The sequence below is a fragment of the Bactrocera tryoni genome, chromosome 2 (assembly GCF_016617805.1).
Source record: "Bactrocera tryoni isolate S06 chromosome 2, CSIRO_BtryS06_freeze2, whole genome shotgun sequence".
Classification (NCBI taxonomy): domain Eukaryota; kingdom Metazoa; phylum Arthropoda; class Insecta; order Diptera; family Tephritidae; genus Bactrocera; species Bactrocera tryoni.
In genome coordinates, this window is record NC_052500.1 from 65,826,150 (window position 1) to 65,849,272 (window position 23,123).

A 23,123-nucleotide genomic window follows, 5' to 3' on the forward strand; every position below is an offset into this window, starting at 1 on the left:
AGGCATTCCAACTCATCTCGATCCGTCTTTTAGCCCTTTCAGAAATTTCGTTGGGTACAGCTTATAACGATTTCCGTAGGATGGATCTTTTTGCAACCTCATCAGCCTTTTCGTTTCTCGAAACGCCTTTGTGACCTTGAACCCAGTACATATACAGCCGTTTTCCAACAGCCGCTTTATATACTGCCTCCCTGCTTCTAAGGAAATTCGAACTAATTCAGCTAACGCAGCTGCTCTTCTGACCACATAAACTTCTGCCTGAAAGATACTGCAGTATTCAGGCAGCTTATAGAGTTGCCTGAGCTGTAACTCCGCGCAATAGATGCCAGCGTGCACTCCATCGGTAATTTTTAATCCGTCGTAGAATATGTTAAGAGTTCTGCTGGTGGTTCGCGTGCCCTGCACCATCCATCCTCTTTTTTGCATGACCTAAAACCTTCACACCCAGATAAAACGTGAGTGTAAGTTGTCTATTTTATCCACCGATCTCATGCTTATCGAGCTATGTCTGAAGGTTCTTGTCGAAAATTCACCAAAAGACGCCTATCTTGCAGCCGAATTCGCTGCCGAGATTTCCACTGCAATGTCAATTGCGTGACACGTTGAGTAACATTTCAAGTGCAAGCGTTGGAGTGGTTCTTAGTGCTCCTGTTAAGCAGAGGGAAGCGAGCTGTTGTATTCGCTTCAACGGTTTCCTATATGATATTTTATTGGCAATGGTCCAACACATTAATTACCACATTAGCTTGACAACTGCTGATAAGACCTATGTTGACCTTGGCATACTTACCAATGGCCGTTTTCACTCTTTTCTCCAAATTGAGTTTTCACGTCAGTTTGCTTTTCAAAATTACTCCCAGGTACATGGTATGATCTTTAGTGGTTAAGTCTACCCATTTATTCCAGTGGGTTTCCATGACTAACTCGGAGTTTCAATGGCGAGATCTTGTACCTCCTTGCAAGGAGTACCATATTCGTCTTAACAGCATTTATCTCCAGGTTAGTCGAAAATACCCATTAGTGTATGATTTTAAGAGCGCTATCCATCACGCTGCTAATTGTTTGTACAGTGGATCTATCCTTCATATAATAGTGTTGACCTTTCGAAAGGTTAGCTGATGGAATCTTGTCGCTAATATAACAGTCTACAATTTTCGAGTAGAAGAAAGGGATGAGCGTAGACTAATTGGTCTATATTATTTCGTGTAAAGGGGCCCGGTTTTGGCATGAATATGACTCACGCCTCTTTTCAAAGGGTACGTATATAATTCATATATTGTCTTCAGGTATGATACAACCACTGTTTATACACTCTGCATCATGGCTTCGGAAACAACGTCCATAACATGCTATTTAAATAGTTCGATGATGTTTAGTGTCCAAAGTATTTTGTTCTTCGTTAAAATATCCGAGGGAATGCACTCTATGCTATTTTCTGCAAGTTGGACGTTAGTACCGGCCGTATACCCTGGAAAATGTGTGTTGACTAGGTTCTCTAGTCACTCTTTATTGCAACTAATACACTTTCCTCAATTTCTGCGTATTAGACAAGGGCTAGTTGGGTGCTTGGATCGTAGTTTCCTAAACCTATCTACTTCGGTAGTTCTTAGTTCTTTCTAATTTACCACAGATGCGTTATTCCGACAAAATTTGGTTTATTTAGCTTCAGTGGCTTGGAAGATACATAAATTAAACCTGTTGGTGGATGGCGCCACACCCACTTTAAACAAATGTTTGTAACTACAGATGCCTCTGCCTTAAGTGATTTGCTGTATCTTGTTGTGGAGCTTAGTTTTGGTACTTTATAGGTAACCGCAAAATATAAAGGTAAAACATGTTTTTATTGCTCTTTTTTATTTTCAAATAATGAAATGTGCCAAAGAAATCCAGAAAAAAATACGTGAAACTTTCTTTCAATAAACAAATCTAAAATCTTTCACAAGCGCGCTTAAAATTTTAAGCCATGCAGTCTCTTGTCAATAACATCCCTTGTTCAAAACATAAAACAGTTTCAGCTTTCAGCGGAAATTTGAAATACCTTGCCTTAATTTCCTCTGATAGCTGAAACAGTTTTATCTTACCATCAACCCTGTCCTCTCGACCATCAACCCTTACCTGTCGACTAACACAAGCTCAGACACATTAACTTTCCCACATCTGTTGCTCATTGCTCCAGAGCATGAGCAGAAAACTCTTTGATATCAAACTTAAGCCAACAATTTTTGAAACTTCGAGTAACGAATTCCGTAACTATTCAAAGCAGCTGAAATTTATTTGTTTCAAGTTTTTAAGAGATTAATTGGTTTTAGAACAATGTTGTGATTCCATATACTCCACAAAAGCAGATCTCGGTTTGGGAGCACGATATAAATAAGTTACTTAGAAACAGTGAATGATTCGATATTTTTATAACCGATAATCTATCTTGACCTAAGGAAAATAATTGTGTACTATTTTTCCGATACTTCAATCATCATTAATTGAAGTTGAGATACTTCAGTGATTTGTCTTCATAATAATAGTTTCTGCTATCAGCATTTCAAAAAGGCTCTCGTAGACTTTTGATCTCATTATTTTAATAGTACCAATTATTAAATTTCAAAGTATATTCAGAGCTGGCGATCCTTACTCGAGTTTTAAGTTGTGTGTTTACAATATATTTGACTTCAAATCATAAGGTCTCCTAATTACTAGTATAGATAATTTTTTCAATTGCTACTATAGCATCAATTTTAATTATTATCACCAGCGTAGTAATAATGCTAGCCTCTGTTTTTTCAAAAAAAAGCGCTAACAGATCGAGTTCTAATAGAAATGTTTTCAAATTGTTCTTCAATATATGACTGTGGATTGTAAATGAATCAGTATATAGTTACATACATTTTCCCACAAAGCCTAAATGGAACTCTGAGCCTCAACAGCTTCAGTGCGGCTCAAATTTGTTGCAAATCAAGAGTGCTATTCCATAAACCCCAAAAGGAGTGGTGTTAAGCGTGAGTTCAAATATTTTTTGGCATAGAAAACATTGTGCTTGTGACAGTTGGGCGCCCGGGGCCAAGGATGTTCCGCCGCTCCCCTTTATCTACCTACAAGTTGAGGTGGTTCGAACAAAAGTGAATTTTTACAAAATATCTTCGATATTAAGTATATAAAAAGTTTAATTTTACATTTCTTCAATGGGACTGGAAGCCTACAAGACGTTAGCGACAGCTTTAAGAATACTACTCACTATACCTGTATCAGATGCATCTTGTGAAAGATCTTTTAGCAAACTTAAATTGATCAAATCTTACTTGAGATCGACCATGAGTCAGAGTAGACTGTCCAATCTTGGGATTCTCTCAATAGAATGTGAAACTGCGTCCACTTTAAATTACAATGATATGATATGTGATTTTGCAGCGATCAAAGCTAGAAAAGTGCATCTTTAAGTTCTACCACTATTTAAGCCAAAAGATATAAGACAAATTCAAAGACTGAAGAGTACTCGAGTAAAAATTAATATTTTTCGTTGTTATTCAGATTATTACATTGTGAGTGTACAACTCTTTGTCTTTTATAATAAATTTTGTAAAAAAAAATTGTTGAAGTACTTTTCTAAATATTAAAGGAAAGCGAAGATCGTTTTGTCGCCCTCAAGACGTTGCGCCCGGGGCGACGGCCCCCTTTGCCCCCCTTCCCTAGCTACGCCACTGGCTTGTGAGAATGGTTCAAGAGATTTGAAGTTAGAAAAGAGCAATTGAAAAATTCATAATTTTGAAATTTATATTTTTTGACAGAAAAAATTTTGAAGAAAAATAACCTTTTATTATAGAAACGACAAGCGTATACTAAACACTAATGATTATTTTGTTGTGAAATTTTTGCACAGATTTCACTGACAGTCAGACCAACCTAGCTAAAATATTTTGACGAATGTCTTTGCGGGCGATATTTAAAATCGTCTTACTATTTTTGCTCACGTTATAATATTTTTAACTTCAATGTTTTTAAAAGCATCATCTTATGAATTCTCAGTGCATACTTGCGCCCGCGCATTGCAATTTTATAGCCTAACCAGAAAACCAAAAATAAATGTGAAAAATCGCCTGCTTTATCGCACACCTTTCGCACTCAATAAACCATAAAGGCAGCTTGATGATAACGAAAGACTTAAGCGGCGAACGCGACAAAGCAAAGAGGCGTTTTTTGTATGTGACAACGGCAGCAAGAAAATCAATTTTGTCGCCTACCTTTCAAAAACTGTATTAAGCGTTTGATGGTGGCACGCTTAGTTTGAGATTTTTGTGGCACATAATGACGGGCGGTATGTGTCTGACACGGTGTCATAAACAATGTAAATGCGTGTACTTACGTGCGACATGTGGGATTTAGTTACGGCCATATACATACTTCTTTTTTTCGATTTTGCGTTTTGTCTGCATGTCAGCAGCGACAGCTTACTGCAAAAGTTAATGAAGAACATTTTAATAGTTGGCCCCCAGCTGCAGTGGTGTGTTGCATGTTGCATCGTTTGTTCGTTGCTGTGTTTTTGCTTTTGATGTTCGGTTTTAATAATGGCTTGGCGGCAGCATCAGCGGCCTAGAAAATAATGCTTTATGCAAATACCGTCGATTCGGTGACACATGACTGCACCCAAGCATTATTTATGTATGGTATATACATATGTGTAACTAACTGTATGAATGAGGCATCGCATTATTTCGGATCGTGCAAACTTGCATGCGCGTTGTTTAAAATTAAGCCATTTTCTCAGATTTTTAGCTGAATGTAGATGGATAATATATGGATAATATACAAGTACAACGTTGCTATGGAAAAAATTTTATTAGCATTTTGATAATTTTTTTTCATTATACTATTTTTGAAGATTGAGCCGCAATCTCCATCCCACTAGAGATATGACAAGACCTGTAGGATTCCCCATTTGTTAAAATAATTTAGGTATTTCTTGGATTTTCATATTTTTTTTACGTTTTTTGGAAAGTTTCCCTATTAAGAGATTGGAAAAAGTTTTGAACTCAGGAGCGATATATAGTATTACGTTTGAATGGCAGAGTTTTTTCCGCTATCACATGGACACAAGTTTTGTAAATATTAAAAAAAATATAGGTTAGGTAGGATCAATAATCCGCCTATATGGTATTGGAAAACACTAAGATTGCCAAGTCAATGCCAAATTCTGTAATTTGTGAAGCCAAACAAGAACTTTTGGATTATACAAGGTGCGTTCCCCCTGGTGGTACCATTGATATGTCGACTGGTGCGTTAGAATCTGCTATCTTTATCAATTGTTCAGTGAGAATTTCATGACATTTCATCAATTGAAAGTGAGGTTATTGCGTTTTAAATGTCAGTATGTTTGTGTTATCGGTACGAAAATGAGCTTGGAACGAAGAGCCAACATTAAATTTTGATTTGAAATTGGTAAACCTTTCACCGAAACGTTTCAATTGATGAAACAAGTTTATGGCGATGATTGCCGATCTCGTAGCAGAGTGCACGAGTGGTTTCAACGTTTTCAAAGTGGTCGTGAGGACATAAATGACGATCAACATGTGGGCCAATCAAAATCCGTGATCACCGGAAATTCCATCGAAACTGTGCGGGAATTCATCAAAAATCTGCCGAAATTATGATTGAAATTCATGGAAATGGAAGTGAATGTCTCCAAAACGTCGATTTATCGCATTTTGACCGAACATTTGGGCTTACGAAAGGTGTGTGCACGGTTTGTTCCGCACAAATTGACTGACGACCAGTATCCAACATTCAAAGGACGATTATTTGACCAAAAATCACATTTTAACCGTTAACTAGTTCCCGTATTCACCTGATATGGCACCGTGCGAATTCTCCCTTTTCGGAAAAATGGATTTTCTCATGAAAGGAAACCGTTATGCAGACGTAGAGACCATTCAAAAGGGTTGCACCGGAATACCGGCGGTCATACCGGCCAACGAGCTAAACTACTCGTTCGTTCGTTCGAAGGAGACTATTTTGAATAAAATAAACTGAAAGCTCATGAAAATTTCACAGAATTACTTGAGCTTCCATTTCACGTGCATGTCTAAAACAGGGCGATCCGTGGTATTCTGGTCTTGATCTGGCAGAGGTGGGATATTCGAAAAGAAAGTATAGAGATTATTCTACTTCGTTGTCATGGAAGCAGCTTATGTCCAGTTAGAATCCCTACAACTATTAAAAGGTGAAATTTGCTGAGGGCTAGGCTATTTAAACCGACTTGATCTGGCAAATTAATCAGCCTGTAATTCTGCTGTGACCTGGCACTTAAACGAGTCAAATCATGAAATAACTCGATGTCAAATATAAACAGCATTATTTCACTAGTCTCCAGCGAATGTCACCGAATTAAATATTAATATCCCCTCCCTACTATCAGAGTAGGTAGTCATTATTCGGAAAGAGGCTGCGGTCCGGAACAGTAGATCTACTGCTACCTTCAATACCCAGAAAATCTGAGGCTGAAGTTGTCAGATAGTTTTCAACAGTATACTATTACTCCATCAATCTTCCCGCCAAAAGTCTTGATAAATCAGTAAAAAAGCTCACCGTCCCCTCCTCCAGCGATTACTACCCTTCCATAACTACCTCGAACGTATGAAGCATTGAAACGACTATGAGGGCTAGACTCGGCGACTTCGTAATCTATGGTAAGTATTTTGGAAAGAAATCAAATTTTTATAAGCGTAGTCTTTTCCAACGCCTCGCTCTATTCAAAAATTCCGGTGAATATTATAGTCTTGGGACGATGTAGCCAAATAATTACTTTTATTTAGAGACCTCAACTGCTACCAATAGCTTTTCTGCAGTATTATAGGGAAACAGGAACTCAGGAATTCCTGTCTAAGACGAACAGAAGGTATTTGACTCTGTCTCCAGGAAAAAAGTTTGTTACTAGATTACATAACTGACTTATAATGAGTCATGCCATAAATTCTGGTGAAGAAATTATTTCTGTTGAAGAATCTCTTAATAAGCAAAACGGCAAAATCTAAGCAATAACTTCGATCGACGAAAAATATTTATTCAATCAACCAAACAATATGATGGAGAGAATCTTATAAAGGCGTTGCACATCTTCACGTTTGTGAAAAAGGGTTTAACAATGAAGCAAACAACTATCGAAGTGTGTTTTAGAAGGTGTGGTGAAGAAGTTGCGCAATACTCCCATCGTTGAAGAGCATTGGATCTTCTAGCATAATTTTGCACCAGCACATCAGCAAAAATGTATTCAACAGTGGATTAAAAGCAATATTCATTATTTTATAGTACCATATGACTTGCCGTCTGGAAGTCCAGATTTGATTTCATTTGGCCAATAGTTTGTGGTCAGAGTTAGAGAACATGGTCCATCAAATACTCCACAAAAACTTGTTGAGTTCATAGCTGGGCGTAATCGAACCCCTGCCACGCCTACAAAACGCGAATAACCGAAAACATATGTATAAGTACCATAACTAAGCACTAAATTAAGATATAAAGCTGTAATTGCCATAAGGGATCGGATTAGCCAAGGGCAGCCAGAGACATAAAATTTTTAATTAAAATTTTTTTTTTTTTTGGATGTGGCATCGCCCACATTTGGGTGAAAATACATACCTCTAGACCTGACAAACCGATTTGAACTAAATTGGGACCTGATATTCGTATGTTACAGTGAGAAAATGTGTGAAATCGGACTACGGCCACGCCTACTTCCCATATAACACAATTTTAAATTCCATCTGATTCTTTCCTTTCGAGTGTACAAATTAAAAAGAATTACTTTTATGAGATTAAAGTGCCGGTTTTTTCAATAGGGACACTACAAATGCAGATCGCTAGAGACAGCAAACGACGCCATATTTTTGCTCGTTCTTTTCACATTTCCCTTCAGTACGATTTTCCATTTTATCGTGGAAAGAAATACGATCCACCAAGGAATCGAAATTATTAAAATATACTAGCAAAATTTGGAGTCAGTAAGCTCAACTTTAAGAGAGCTACGTTCAATTTATGATTGTCATAATCGTCCCGTCAGATCAACAACTGATTGTCTCATGGAAATCTTTCTGTGTCAGCGAGACAAAGAGGTTCCCGTAGTGTCGAGAATAATCCCGCCGCAAATCAATTGAGGAGGACCCACATCAGTCTCTCACACGTCAATCTTAAGCTTTGAGCATATTTGTGTCGTCGTTGTGGCGAATTTTGCGAAAAGATCTTGACCTACATCCTTACAAGATCAAATTGCCGCAAGAACTGAAGCCGCTTGACCACCAGAATCGTCGTATGTTCGTAAATTTGGCTGAGCAAGAACTTGAAAGTAATACGGATTTTCATTGAAAAATAACCTTCCACAATCCACACGTACTCCATTAGTCGGCATTGCATGCCGAAAAATATATGGTTTGGGCGAAAATTCGCTCTAGACCCCTGGCTTTAATCATTGCAAGATGCAAGAGTATGAAATATTCGGTTATACTCAAACTTAGCACTTCCTTACTTGTTATAGTACGATTTTTCCTTTCCTTCAAAATAGGCCTCTGCTTCGGCGATCACCGCTTCTTTCGACGAAAATTTCTTCCTAGTGAGAGTTCTTTTGAGATCTGAGAACAATAAATATGTAGTCGCTGTTGACCAAATCTGGAGAATACGGCGAATGTGGAAGCAATTCAAATTTCAGTGAATGGATTTTTTCCATCGTTTTCACTGACTTGTGGCACGGTGCACTTCTATCTTGCTGAACTTTTTTTATTCAAATATTATAAGATTTTCTCGACGGTTTTGTCCTTCAAACGGTTGAATAACGCTATGCAATAGTCGCTGTTGATGGTCCTTCTTGTTTCAAAGTAGTCAATAAAATATATTACGCGCGCATCTCAAAATACAGATGCCATAACCTTGTCTGCCGACTGTTGAGTTTTTCTCCGCTTTGGAGCGGCTTCATCGTGTGGGTCCAATTGCATTACGCAGATTGAACTTTGGAGTGAAATGATGGAGCCATGCTTCATGCATTCACATATGGATGTAAAAATTCGGGTTCATTTGCTTGAACATCTACGAATAGACATTGCGACATTTTGCTAAATTCGTTTAAGTAATAATATTCGCCAGAGTGGTATCCATGTTATACGCCCACTCTAATTTTGCGTTAACATAAGTTTTATAGCAAAAAAATTTCTTTCTACTTAAATATATCTGCATGCCCTGCTCAAATAAGACACTCATAAACACTAATTTTCTTTTTATATGACCCATGAGCAATCTTGGCATAAATTATAATGCAACATAAGAGTGGTACTTATGCATAGTTTGGGCGCTCTCCAGCCTACTCACCTACTAAGTGTACATTTATGTTATAAAATTTATAATTGAAAAAGTCTAGCTAATGTAATTTTCTTTACATAATGAAAATAAACCGTCTGCAAGCGGCAAATTACAACAATAATTTGTATGCACTTACCCAGTTTAGAATGCATAACACAGGCGGCACGTACGCGAAACACATGCATGCAGCATTAATTGTTCATGCAACAATTCATAATTGTATTTACGCTGTTTGCCCTCAAACCAAGCCGGTAATTTCAGGCACAAACAATTCACAAGACAATGTGTGTGTGTGAGTTTGAGTATCGGTGTTACAGAAACTAAGTCAAACATGGGTGCACATGTACTTAAATGCCGGAGCACAACTACAATTTTAGCGCTTGCTTTAATTCAGATGGGCTTGAAAACCCTATAGGTAGTGTTGTATATGTATATGTGAGTGCTTATGGCAAAGTGTGTGTATAGTTAGCGTCGCACTGCAATTAAATTTACTCCCTTGCAAGTTGCTGGCTTAAGTCTTTGGTTTTGTTTTGCCAAAGTTGTTGTTATTTTATGCTGCTGGCTGTCTGCTTGGCCGGCTTTTGCACGCTCAACTTGCCGCTCGTCTTGACTGCCCATACTACAGTCTATATGTAAAGTATACTACTGTATGTATGTAAAGGTTATATTGCTGACTGCTCGCAACTCCACTCCGCTGCCCTTTGTTGCAAGCTTGTATAGTGCTCTTTTATTTATCACTGCATTTTGACTTATACAAGTCATAACATGTGCCTAGGGCATACCTTTGCAGTCAAGTTATAGTTTCTGTTATTTTTTGTTGCTTTATGCTTGAATTTATGTGACGCTTTAACTATTTCAATCAAGCTCGCATACTACATATACATCATTTTCGCTTATGAGAGTCCAAAAACAAAAAAATATATATATTTATAATATATTTATAATATACGTTTACATACCAACAGTCTCATATACATCGAAATAGGCATTCACATACACATAGTTAAGTGCAATCGTCAGCACTGCAACGTCCACGCGCATGACCCTACGAGTTCAAAAACGTGGGTGACACAATCACGGGCGTTTATATGTTTCCGAACAACATCACAAATCGCCGTATAGCAAAAACAAAATTGCAAATAAAACATAAAATATTAACTACTAAACTTTTAGCCTCGCTTGGTGGTAGTGAGTAGGGCTTTATGCGCTCGTTTGTGTGTAATGTTAAGGGAAAAGTTGAAGTTGAGGAAATTCTTTCAGGTGATGACGAAATTTGCGGTTATTTGTGGTAGCTCGATCGAAGGGACTGAATATAATATATTGAGTTGATGTTAGAAACGTCAACCAAATAATCGGAGGTGTAGACTAATGCCGTTCTAATTCGGCCCCAAACCACATAATTGTTAAGAAAAAATTTCCATTTAGTCTCATTAAAATCTCACACATTTTGACAAATCTGAGCGCTTTAAGGGGTTACATACTACACAGCTAGAAGGCCGAAAAGGCAGATTTTCCAGAAAGTTTACTGAAAAAATTTTTAATTTTATTAATCCAAAAATTTGTGCAGGTATTAAGGTAAGACTTAGTATTAGTAAAAATAATTATTTGGTAAGGAACAGCTGATCTCCGAAAACTCCTCTCAAAAAAGACGTTTTGCGGCGACCACTATATCTCTGAACTGGGTCCTCTGAAATTAAAATACCATTCACATTTCGTTAAAGAAATGTTAAATCTTGTGATTAATCGAAGGAATAAGCAAAATTAAGCTTTGTGAAAAGAAGGTGGTTTCTTAAAAACAAAATCGATTTTTGATCAAAATCTCGGTCTTAAATTGTTTATGGAAAGAAAATATTTATCGGTGAGCAAAAATCTTCGACTATTTACTGAGAAATATATTTAAGAAGCCAGTGTTTAAATTTGAGACTAATCAGCTTAGCCACTTTCTAGTAATGTTCGTCACCGACTTTGAAAGCATTATTTTGAGAAAAACGCGTTTAAAGTTTGGCCTTGTGCTTCTCAGCACTCTGAAGCGCCTTTACAAATTTGCATATAACTTCGAAAATATTCACCAGAACGATATGAAATTATCTGTGTGTATTCTTAAATATATGCACATTAAGAAGATAAAATAAAAAAATTCGATTTTTTTTTAATTCTGACTGTATATAACCCTTTAAATACAGGTGCAAAGACAGATATCAAGTGTGGTGTATATTGAGGGCAAAGTATTGAATCGATTTTATCTATTGCCACCAATAGTATAAGCAATTAACATGCCACAGACTAATAAAATATTCCCATCATTCCATTGAGTTACCTCACAGGCAATCACCAATCATATAAAGCAAAGTTAGCCGCATGTTCGAAAATCCTAATATTGGCTATAAGGGGTCGAGGGAAACTTGTTAAACGTTTTTTTCCGTTTACGTCACAAAGATGCACCGATCTTATAAGAGAAATACGCTCTTTTGATTTTATAAAAATATCTCACACATTTGCCGATATATACGGTATAAGACACTAACTAACTAGCACTTCGAAAATTTTTTCATTATACTACTGTGATCAAATTGAAAGGTGAATTTTTAATTTATACTTCGCGTATTTTTCGAATCGGTAAGTTTGTTTTCTGTAAGTTTGTAGTACTGTTAGTGATGCCTATGCTAAATTTCACGTCAAAATATTCATTAGTATTTGAGATACGCGTCGTTTTGTGAGACTCTAAAAGTGAATTTTTAGATTTTTACTACAAGTATGTCTGAATTTATTGAATAAAGAAGTGCGGTAATGCATCATCTCATACTGCATTGGTTATTCGGCACATTTTCATCTAATATCGTGCCGCTACCACCACATTCGCCTGATTTACCTTCGTGTAACTTCTGGCTATTCAGCAAATTCACATGATCACTCCGAGGACACCGTTTTGACTCAATTGAGGATATAAAAGCTGAATCGAAGAAGGCTCTGAGGATTTTTCCAAGATTTTCGTTGGCATAAGTGTATTGCAGCGGAAGGGGATTACTTTGAAGGAAATGAATTGGACAAAACTCACCTTTCAATTTGATCACAATCCAATCTAATTCTAATCATGTGGAACAAAGTCAGCCCGACGTTGGAATACCTGAGATTATCTATATGCGGAGTAGGTCAAGTTTTCGCCCAATTTTATCTATTTTAGGCAGAAGGACACACTGTTATGAGTAAAATACTCCCCCCAAATTTTCATTGAAATACCTCACATATTGGCCGATATATGCGGTATAAAGTCAACAAGTTCGAAAATCATTCTATTAGGTATGTATATGGGGGTTAAGGCATTCTTGATCTGTCTCTTTGAATTTCTACAATAGGCGCGTTTTTTTGACCAGCTTATTTTGTGTGGAAGACTTAGCCACCATAATTATGTTGGCTTGTTATAAGCTATCATAAGCTTGTATATTGAACTAGAGGCATAGCCAGTTCATCGCTTTTTTCATTCACAGTAGCAAGGTTTTTTCCAAACAAAGTAGTTGGCAATAGCGAGGAACCTTATATTGACAGATGAAAATGTAAAGAAACCAAAATAACAGATTTTTTGGATTAGTATTGAGTTAAAATTAAGACAAATATGAACACTTGTTTTCTGTTTTTTGTATTCTGGATCTCAAATGAATAATATTTATACATATATTGTATAGTGTATTAATGTTCCGTTCACAAATTTTCAATTTCAAACTAAGTTGAAAATCAGCTGATTGTTCTTGTTCGCATTGCCAACACAATTCATTTTTAAGAGAACATATGAAATAAGCAAGGCACGTTTTATTTGTCCATTATTTAGCTATTAGCTTATGATTGTCCAAATAAAACACGGCTAATATATCTCACAGATAGGCGGATCACTTTCGATAGAAAGTTCGCCATAGGAACTGGGGTAAAAATATACCGAATAAGGGGCTTGGATAGTTCTGGTTCGATTTGCAAATTTTTTGGTTATCTAGAATCTTTTTGCATAGCTTTTTGTCTCGTCGAAAGAATCAAGTGAAATTTAAAATTGTGCTACATAGGAAGAAGGCATGGTTGTAGCCTGATTTTGCCTATTTTCACACTGTATCAGAGGAAATAGTGTAAAAGTGTGAAATGGGTTGAAAGCTCCCGAGATATGTGATTTAAATTCTATGCGGATAATCCCACTTCGATTCAGGATTTTCATCAAAACAATACGTGTATCATTCGCCACTTACCAGTCAAAATGATCAAATAATCATCGAAAACTGGATTCAATGGATAGACTGTCTGCGACGTACCCGCGGCCAACATTTGAAAGAGATAATCTTCATAAAATAAGTACCAAAGAATGTTGAATGATAATAAACGTTCACCATTAAATTTGACGTTTCTATGTGTTTTTATTTAAAAAAGTAGGAAACCTCGAAAGGATTATATGGGACGTTTTAAGCTTTAAGAACTCACGTATTAATATTAAGACTTTAGATGTATTTCGACAAATGAGAAAACAGAGTGTTTTTGGTCCACCTACCTTATAGAACTTATTATAATTATACTCTCGCAACAAAGTTGCTAAGGAGAGTATTATAGTTTTGTTCACATAACAGTTGTTTGTAAGTCCTAAAACTAAAAGAGTCAGATATAGGGTTATATACACCAAAGTGATCAGGGTGACGAGTAGAGTTGAAATCCGGATGTCTGTCCGTTCGTCCGTGTAAGCTGTAACTTGAGTAAAAATTGAGATATCATGATGAAACTTGGTACACGTATTTCTTGGCTCCATAAGAAGGTTAAGTTCGATGATGGGTAAAATCGGCCCACTGCCACGCCCACAAAATGGCGAAAACCGAAAACCTATAAAGTGTCATAACTAAGCCATAAACAAAGATATTAAAGTGAAATTTAGCACAAAGGATCGCATTAGGGAGGGGCATATTTGGACTTAATTTTTTTGGAAAAGTGGGCGTGGCCTCCCCCCCTACTAAGTTTTTTGCACATATCTCGGAAACTACTATAGCTATGTCAATCAAACTCTATGGAGTCGTCTCCTTCAGGCATTTCCATATACAGTTCAAAAATGGAAGAAATCGGATAATAACCACGCCCTCCTCCCATACAAAGGTTATGTTGAAAATCACTAAAAGTGCGTTAACCATTTAACAAAAAACGTCAGAAACACTAAATTTTGCGGAAAAAATAGCAGAAGGAAGCTGCACACAGGTTTTTTTTTAAATTTGAAAATGGGCGTGGCGTTGCCCACTTATGGACCAAAAACCATATCTCGGGAACTACTAGACCGATTTCAATGAAATTCGGTATAAAATATTTTCTTAACACCCTGATGACATGTACGAAATATGGGTGAAATCGGTTTACAACCACGCCTCTTCCAATATAACGCTATTTTGAATTCCATCTGATGCCTTCTCTGTATAAAATATAGTACATTAGGTACCAATGATGATAGCGGAATAAAACTTTACAAAAAAATGGTATTTGAAAAATATGTAAATGACTGATAATGAAATCTCGATTATCACTTTATGATGCGAGAGTATAAAATGTTCGGTGACACCCGAACTTAGTTCTTTCTTTAAATTTGCTAAATTTTTAATGAAAAAGTAAAATTTTTACTTCACTGAATTTACATTTTCAAAATACTAAAATATATGCAAACTTATAATATTACTAACAAATTTATAAATGTATTTTAGTCACAAAAAACCATATTTTTCCTTTTTAAACACACCGAAGAACTCCAAATTGTGTACTTAAAAGTACAAAAAAAAAACAAAAAACAAAAACGCATAAAGTGTGCAATAGCATTTAACCACTTGGCAATAAATCATAATAAACCGACCATGCAACAACAACCGGAAATTTCGCCAAAATGCAAACACACCACAAGCGCCACCGCAAAAACATGTAAAGGCATGTTTATGTAGAAAACAAAAAAGTTAAATATATTCAAATATTTAAAAATGCGCATAAATCTATGCATGCTGGTAACACCCTAAGTTTTGCCGCATTTTAATGTGCTCATAAATACACAAGAAAGAATGCAAATAATTGTGGCACATAAATTTTTATTATTCTCACATATTTGTCTATGTATTTGTGTTATGTTTTTTTGTTTTTGCAATTGTACAACGTAACAGTTCGGTGACTCTTTGTTTCATTGAATGCTGCAACCGATTTATGCTCGTTTTATGCTTTTTGCTAATTATTTCGCAGTTTATGATTGATCGTGAACAATTAGTGAAGTATGCAAAATGCAAAAATACAAAAAAATATTCGACTGTGTGTCATAAGCCATACGTTGCCGAACGTGTGAGCATTTTAACGGTTATAGACATACTTGTATATATAAATGTGTGTACCTTTGTAAAGCTACAGTTTTTGTCAAGAGCTTATTTTTAAATGCACCTTGTCAAATGGACCAATACAACAGTTATGGTTGGTGTGTTCCATTGTTCGTTTCACCTTTTTTAATGTGAGCACGTGCCAAATATTCACCTATTGTTGTTTCAGTATTTGTGGTCTCAGAGGTAAAGCTAAACTTTAAATGAAAAGACAGAATTCATTAGCTTTCTCGATATGTGAATATTATCGAATATTGAATGTAATGTTAGGTTAGGATAGAGTTTTAAGACTGAGAGCAGAGATCACACAGGACCAGTCATATCTTTTGGAGTACCCATATCTTTTGAAGAAGAATCATAGCTCTCAAGCATCGGCTAAGATCCTTAACGGGGTATTCTGGTTTAGAAGCACGAATTTTAGGTATTTTTTTTGACGCGATAAAAAAAAAATCAAAAATTATTTTGACCATCAATTTTTTTACATGCTTTTTATTGATATTCTAAGCATACAAAACATAAATAATACAAAAAAAAAATTAAATTAAAAAAACTGTAGGTCGGCGAAGTGGAGACTGATGAAACAATGGCTTGTCCTGGTGTGCAGGATATAAATCCTTTCCGAAACCTAAAATAAAAATTTATGCGAAATCCGTGAAGTGTAAAAGTGTAGTTATCGCACCACGAAACGTTTTTGAAAAAAAAAAATTACAAAATGGTGGAGGTTTAAAAAAAAAGTTTCGTATTTTACTTGTTTTTAATGGTTTTGAATTAAAAAAAAAAATTCTTTCGAAAGCTCTTCGTAGTGCGATACTATAATGTGTAAGAAAGCTTTACATTTCATGTGAATGTGTTAAGTAGAACTCGAGATATCGTGCACACCGTTTCTAGAAAAGTAGATATGAGAAAAACGAGTTTAAAGTTTGAGAACTAGTCGTACGCAGTCGGAGTCGGAGTCACAAAATGAGCTGTAACTCGGAAAATAATTTTTTGAATTTCTAAACCAGAATACCCCCTTAAATCTATCGAAAACTATTTAGAAAATGATACCAATTAAATTTCATTTGATAAGTTTGCTCGTTGTTAAAAAAAATTAGAAAACTTACTACGTTACGAATCTGAATAACGGTAATCTGTAGTTTTAAATGCGATTTAAAACAAATACGGTATATAATGCTAATTTTTATTTAAATAAAAACAACACTGGTCCATTTCGATGTTCCCTATTAACAAAAAAAAAAAACTCATCAACTTCAAATATAATGAGGAATGCTTATAATCAGTCGAAAAAAAAAACATTCTTTGACAACTATTTTTGAATTCTTTATTAATACCCATTGAGCCAAAAATGGGCCTCAACAAAATTTGGCTCGAAAACGTCGGATCTTCTTGGAACTTTTCAAGACCTTATTTAGCCAAGGGATTTCGCTTGGAAAAATCGAGCGGCTTTTGTTCTTACACAAGCTGTTTTTTGTACGCTTTCAATTTAAGATCTCGACTTAAAATGCGTGAAGTCGCTCCATACGTTAATCCGAGTTGCTGCCAACGGCACAGCATCGACTCTCTACGGTCTTCGTGTTTGTACACTCTCAGCTACGGCGGCAATATTTTCTTCACTGTGTGCTGGACATGGTCTATTTGGTCGAATATTATCCAATACTGATTGCGGGGTCTCAAGTACGCTAAGTAGGCTGATTATGTTGACCATAAGTTGAATGAAGTGATTTCGCGCACATTCTTTACAGAACGTAAATTTTCGTATGTATAGCGGTATAGATCAATATCCAATGTCTTTTGTTTATTTAATTTGTTATTTTAACTAATTTTTGAAATTATTGCTACTCTTTTGTCAAACTATTTGCCTTTGTATACATAATTTTGATTTATTGGTGGCTCTTCATTTCAAGTTTTGACATACCGCTGCTCGCGTCTCTTGACTTCATAATTTCATATATACATACCTTCATATATCTCTAGAGTGTAAAGCATAATTATGCAAACAAAAAAGTAAATAAACACGGCTGTTATAGATGCCTATACGCAAATGTTGTGTGGAACTGGACTATTTGATGGTTATTTGTTTGCATATGTGATTGGTAATGTGTAAATATGTACATAGGTACGTAAGTAAATATATTTATGTATGTATATTTTGGGCCGAACTACTACTTTTGTTCTTAACACTTACATTTTTTTACATGACTTGTACGTGCCTTGTTTCTTTTATTGTGGGTTTAAGTTTTATTTCTGCTTTTTTTCTGTTTTTTATTTACAATTGCCTGTTGTTAGTTTTTCGGCTTCATTATTTTGATTAATTCGTATTTCGTCTAACAAGTGTTGGCGTCAGTTGGTGTAATTTAGGCACGAGGCACATATTTTGTGGGTGCTACTGTAAATTAGTTGCTGTTTTTTGCTACTTGTTATAACATTTGCCTAACAAAGGTGGCAATATATTGGCAACTTTTTGTTTATTTTGCTACTTCTATTGGGTTTAAAAAATTTCCAGTAGGAAAATTTCTAAATGTGATATTTGCAGCACTTTTAATACATAAGAAAAGGTGTTTAATGAGGATATCGGTTGAGGTGGTATTTTCAAGTCTATGTAGAAATAAAAAAAAACGTTCGATAATTTAGATATTCAAATATAGTGTTTTATTTATATATAGAATATTTCAAAGTTACAGCAGATTTTGCTAATAAACAAAATCATGAAAAAGCGACGTTTTTTCAAGTAGCAGTGATTTTATGAGATTTTTTTTAGAAGCGCATTCGGCGACTTTAACGATGAGTAAAATTCTACAATAAAGAAGTTATATTAAATTTTGTTTGCGTAAACAAATTTCTCTTGCCGAAATGTTCAAAAGAGATCTTCGGTGATAATTGCTTGTCGCGAGCAAGTGTTTTTGATTATTCAAAGAGGGTCGAGCACCCGGTGACGACAAACCACGTCCGTCCTGGACATCAACATCAACTGGTGATCACTAAAATATTTGTCTTATTGCGTGCTGGCCGTGATCTATTCGGTCGAATAAAATCCAATAACGAATGCTGGGTCGCAAGTAGTACGCTCGGTAGGGCGATTATGTTGTACATAAGTTGAGCGCGCGAAACGCATTTCTTATAGAACGTGCATTTTCGTAATAAAGTTGAAAGATTCGTAAGGCGTAGTTCTTTCCATGCTGAAATCCTAACCAATAATGAACAAAAATAAAATGGCAGCTTGACACGATTCACGCGCGATCTGTGAAAAAAAGAGTTATTGCAAAAAGTACCTCCATTTGGATCTCCCGTTATATCGAAGTGAAATTTACGAACGCTTAAGATACCTATGTGATTATTGACTTTACTTTGAAAGCAATGAAAAGTAATTTTAGCAATACCGGCAAAGTAAAATAACTATTTTTAATGTTTTTTAAACAGTACTGATAATTTAATTCATTCAAAAATGCAATAAAATATGTCATATTTTCCGCCAGACGACACCCACGACATATACGAGTATACGTTAATGCAAAACGAAGCGCATGAATGAATGAACGAAAGTCAGCATTCCGAATACTTTTATAGTGAAAGATGGTCATAATAGCTATTACAAACAAGTAAGGAAGGGCTAAGTTCGGGTGTCACCGAACATTTTATACTCTCGCATGATAAAGTGATAATCGAGATTTCATTTTCAGTCATTTACATATTTTTCAAATACCGTATTTGTGTAAAGTTTTATTCCGCTATCATCATTGGTTTCTAATGTACATATATATTATACAGAGAAGGCATCAGATGGAATTCAAAATAGCGTTATATTGAAAGAAAGCGTGGTTGTGAACCGATTTCACCCATATTTTGTACATGTCATCAGGGTGTTAAGAAAATATTTCATACGGAATTTCATTGGAATCGGTAGAGTAGTTCCCGAGATATGGTTTTTGGTCCATAAGTGGGCGACGCCACGCCCATTTTCAATTTTTATAAAAAGTTTGGATGCAACTTCCTTCTGCCATTTCTCCCGTAAAATTAAGTGTTTCTGACGTTTTTTGTTTGTCGGTTAACGCACTTTTAGTGATTTTCAACATAACCTTTGTATGGAAGTTGGGCGTGGTTATTATCCGATTTCTTCCATTTTTGAACTGTATATGGAAATGCCTGAAGGAAACGGCTTCATAGAGTTTGGTTGACATAGCTATAGTAGTTTCCGAGATATGTACAAAAACCTTAGTAGGGGCGGGGCAATGCTCACTTTTCCAAAAACATTACGTTCAAATATGCCCCTCCTTAATGCAATCCTTTGTGCCAAATTTCACTTTAATATCTTTATTTATGGCTTAGTTATGACACTTTATAGGTTTTCGGTTTCGGGCGTGGCAGTGGGCCGATTTTGCCCATCTTCGAACTTAACCTTCTTATGGAACCAAGGAATACGTGTACCAAGTTTCATCATGATATCTCAATTTTTACTCAAGTTACAGCTTGCACGGACGGACGGACAGACGGACGGACGGACAGACAGACATCCGGATTTCAACTCTACTCGTCACCCTGATCACTTTGGTATATATAACCCTATATCTGACTCTTTTAGTTTTAGGACTTACAAACAACCGTTTTGTGAACAAAACTATAATACTCTCCTTAGCAACTTTGTTGCGAGAGTATAAATATAATCAAAATGAAGGAAAGCTTCATTCTTAGTTAAAATGTCAGTTCTTTAAAATTTAAGGCATAAATATTTTGGAAATTTAAGAAAATCAAAACAATTCGAAAAGTGTAAAATGATTTAACTTATTTAAAATCATTTAATATTAAAGTAGAAGAGGCAATGACCAGTATAAAAAAGTCCAGACGCTAAATCCAATTTTCGACAATTTTTAATCATAAATCGGGCGATACTGCTGTAATTTCACCTTCGATATTCGTATGCAGTTCATCCATCATCGCACGCTTGTTGGCATAGACCATAGACTTGACATAGTCCCACAGGAAATAGTCTAACGGCGTCAAGATGCACGACCGAGGCAGCCAATTGACAGCCATTTCATGAGATAATATATTTGCCAAACTTGGTTTTCAATAAATCGATTGTGACATTCACTGTGTGGCTTGTGGCGCCGTCCTGTTGAAACCAAATATTGTTGAAGTCCATATCATCCAATTCGGACCAAAAATATTCGGTTATCATTGAGCGGTAGCGATTCTCATTCACAGTAACGTGTCGGTCTTGATCATCACGGCAGTAGTATGGCCCAATGAAGGCGTCAGCCCATAAGCCCCATCAAACCGCAATTTTTTCGGGATGCAACGGTGATTCTTGGAGTACGTACGAATGTACTTTTACAGGAATAAAGAATTTCACTGATATCCGAAACAGTTTATGTTTAATTTAAAAAAATTTTGGTACTTCGAACTGAGTAAGCAACTGAGTAGAAAAGTCCTTTCTCGTCGAAAAGACAAAATTCTACAAGTCACTCATCATCTCCGTCCTCTTATATAATGCAGAGACATGGATGATCAGATGCGTTGGCGTTACGAGTTTTCGAGAGAAAGGTTCTGGGGAAGATTTATGGTCCCTTGCGCGTTGGCCACGGCGAATATCGCATTTGTTGGAATAACGGGCTGTATGATATATACGACGACATTGACATAGTTCAGATAACTAAAAGACAGCGGCTACGCCGGCTAGATCATATCGTCCGAATGATGAAAACATTCCAGCTCTGAGAGTATTCGACGTATTATCCACCGGAGGAAGCAGAGGAAGACCTCCACTCCGTTGGAAAGATCAGGTGGAAAAGAACACTTGGAATCATCAATTAGCGCCAAACCGCGAGAGGAAAAACGACTGGCGCACTGTTGTAAACTCTGCTATTACCGCATAAGCAGTGTCTACACTACAGTGCTCATAGAAGATGTGTCCACATCGTCTTTCTTTTCCGTCGGGGAGTGGGCGGAAATTGAATTGTATGTTGCAGAACTTCACTTTGATGCGGATTGTGGCTAGACGTTCATCCACCGGAGTGTATGCTGGTACTCGGCGAGGGAGTCTCTCTGCTGCCACGAATATCACACCAAATTTGCGCTCCACAAAGACCTACTCGTCTTAGACCTTTATGATGATGTCATCCTTTGTTCTTACGAGGACATCAACCAGCTGGGCGACGGCACCTTCTTAATTAAGGACCGGATATTTCAGGTGTTTTTTACGTGGCCTGAAATGGATGTTTTGCCTTCTCCCTTTAGCTCGCCTTCAAACGGATGTTGACGGTTGTCAACCATTAGGATACTTGATCTAAGACCGGAAGTCGTGTGTTGCTTTAGCCGTATGTAAAATAATCGTTTCTGGTCTTTCCTAAGTAAATGGCAATCACAAAACTTTCCTCACTTGTGTGAACTTCTGCACATGACTGCATCCTCCTGCTCACTAGATAATTAGGTCTCATTGAAACTCTGCAACATAGTATGGGACCCAGCTGTGTGTGGGCACTTTGTTTAGGTTTTGTGTTCATTACTTCTCCTGAAGTTTTAAAAATTGTACTTAATTAAGAGCTTATATGCCCACATTCCTTGTTCGAGTCGCCACTGAAGTCAAATGAGATCATGCCTAAATGTTGACTAACGATATTCAATCGTCAATGTCTTTCAGTTTTAAGTTGCTATTTAGGTTCTGTAACAAAATGTGTAGTTATGCTTTATGTAAACTCTAACCATTCTTAATACTACTGTTATACAAAGCCCTTGATATCTTAATTAGCAAGTTCCTATACCATGTATTACAACTTGGCTATGCAACCCACTTTTGAATAGGTCGTTCTACTAAGCTCAGCAAAATCTCTAAACTATTGTTAAACTTAAGAGCGTACAGCTATTCTCTTCTAATTTTGAATTTCTCTTACTACGAAAAAAGCCGGCTAATTTAGTACAAATAATGGGCAGAAAAAGCCGGCTGAGTACTAAAAAAAGCTGCTTAGCAGAGTCAAAAGAAAAAAATTGGCAAACACAAAAGCAAATTGAAATTGGTAACAGAGAGTACCAATTGCGGCTACTGCCACTTTTGCTGCTGCTGCTGCTGCTAAGAAAGAGCGGCTGAACGCCTCTACACCAACGATGAAGCGGCGACTCCATACAAGCCCCCCTCGTGAGCGCGGCGCGATGATGTCAGCGGCGAAAATTTATTTAATGCGCGACGCAGTCAAGCAACTCTTTTAGTACAGCGTTGGCGGGCAACAGCGACGGTTCGGTATCGCAGTTAAACGACGAAAAATCAAGTAAAAATCCAAATAGCAAATATCAAGTAGAAAAACTTGGCGAAGGTGCAACGAAAACGGTGAAACAAGTTTTTTATTTCGCTTCTATATAACAATACAACAGCAGCAACTTGACTTATTGGAATATAAGAATTATATATATAAAGCCAATAGGTACGACAAAGTACGTGCAAACAATTTTGCG

General features: G+C 36.4%; 1 protein-coding gene across 7 annotated transcripts in view; it reads left to right on the forward strand.

The window, feature by feature from the left end:
• Positions 1-22,899: 22,899 nt before the first annotated feature.
• The window catches only part of LOC120767633 (pneumococcal serine-rich repeat protein), a 164,238-nt gene continuing 164,014 nt past the window's right edge, over positions 22,900-23,123 (forward strand). For all 7 annotated transcript variants that reach the window (XM_040093795.1, XM_040093793.1, XM_040093794.1 and 4 more), the window contains exon 1: positions 22,900-22,998. The gene's annotated coding sequence lies outside the window, so the exon portion shown is untranslated. The remainder of the gene's footprint in view (positions 22,999-23,123) is intronic.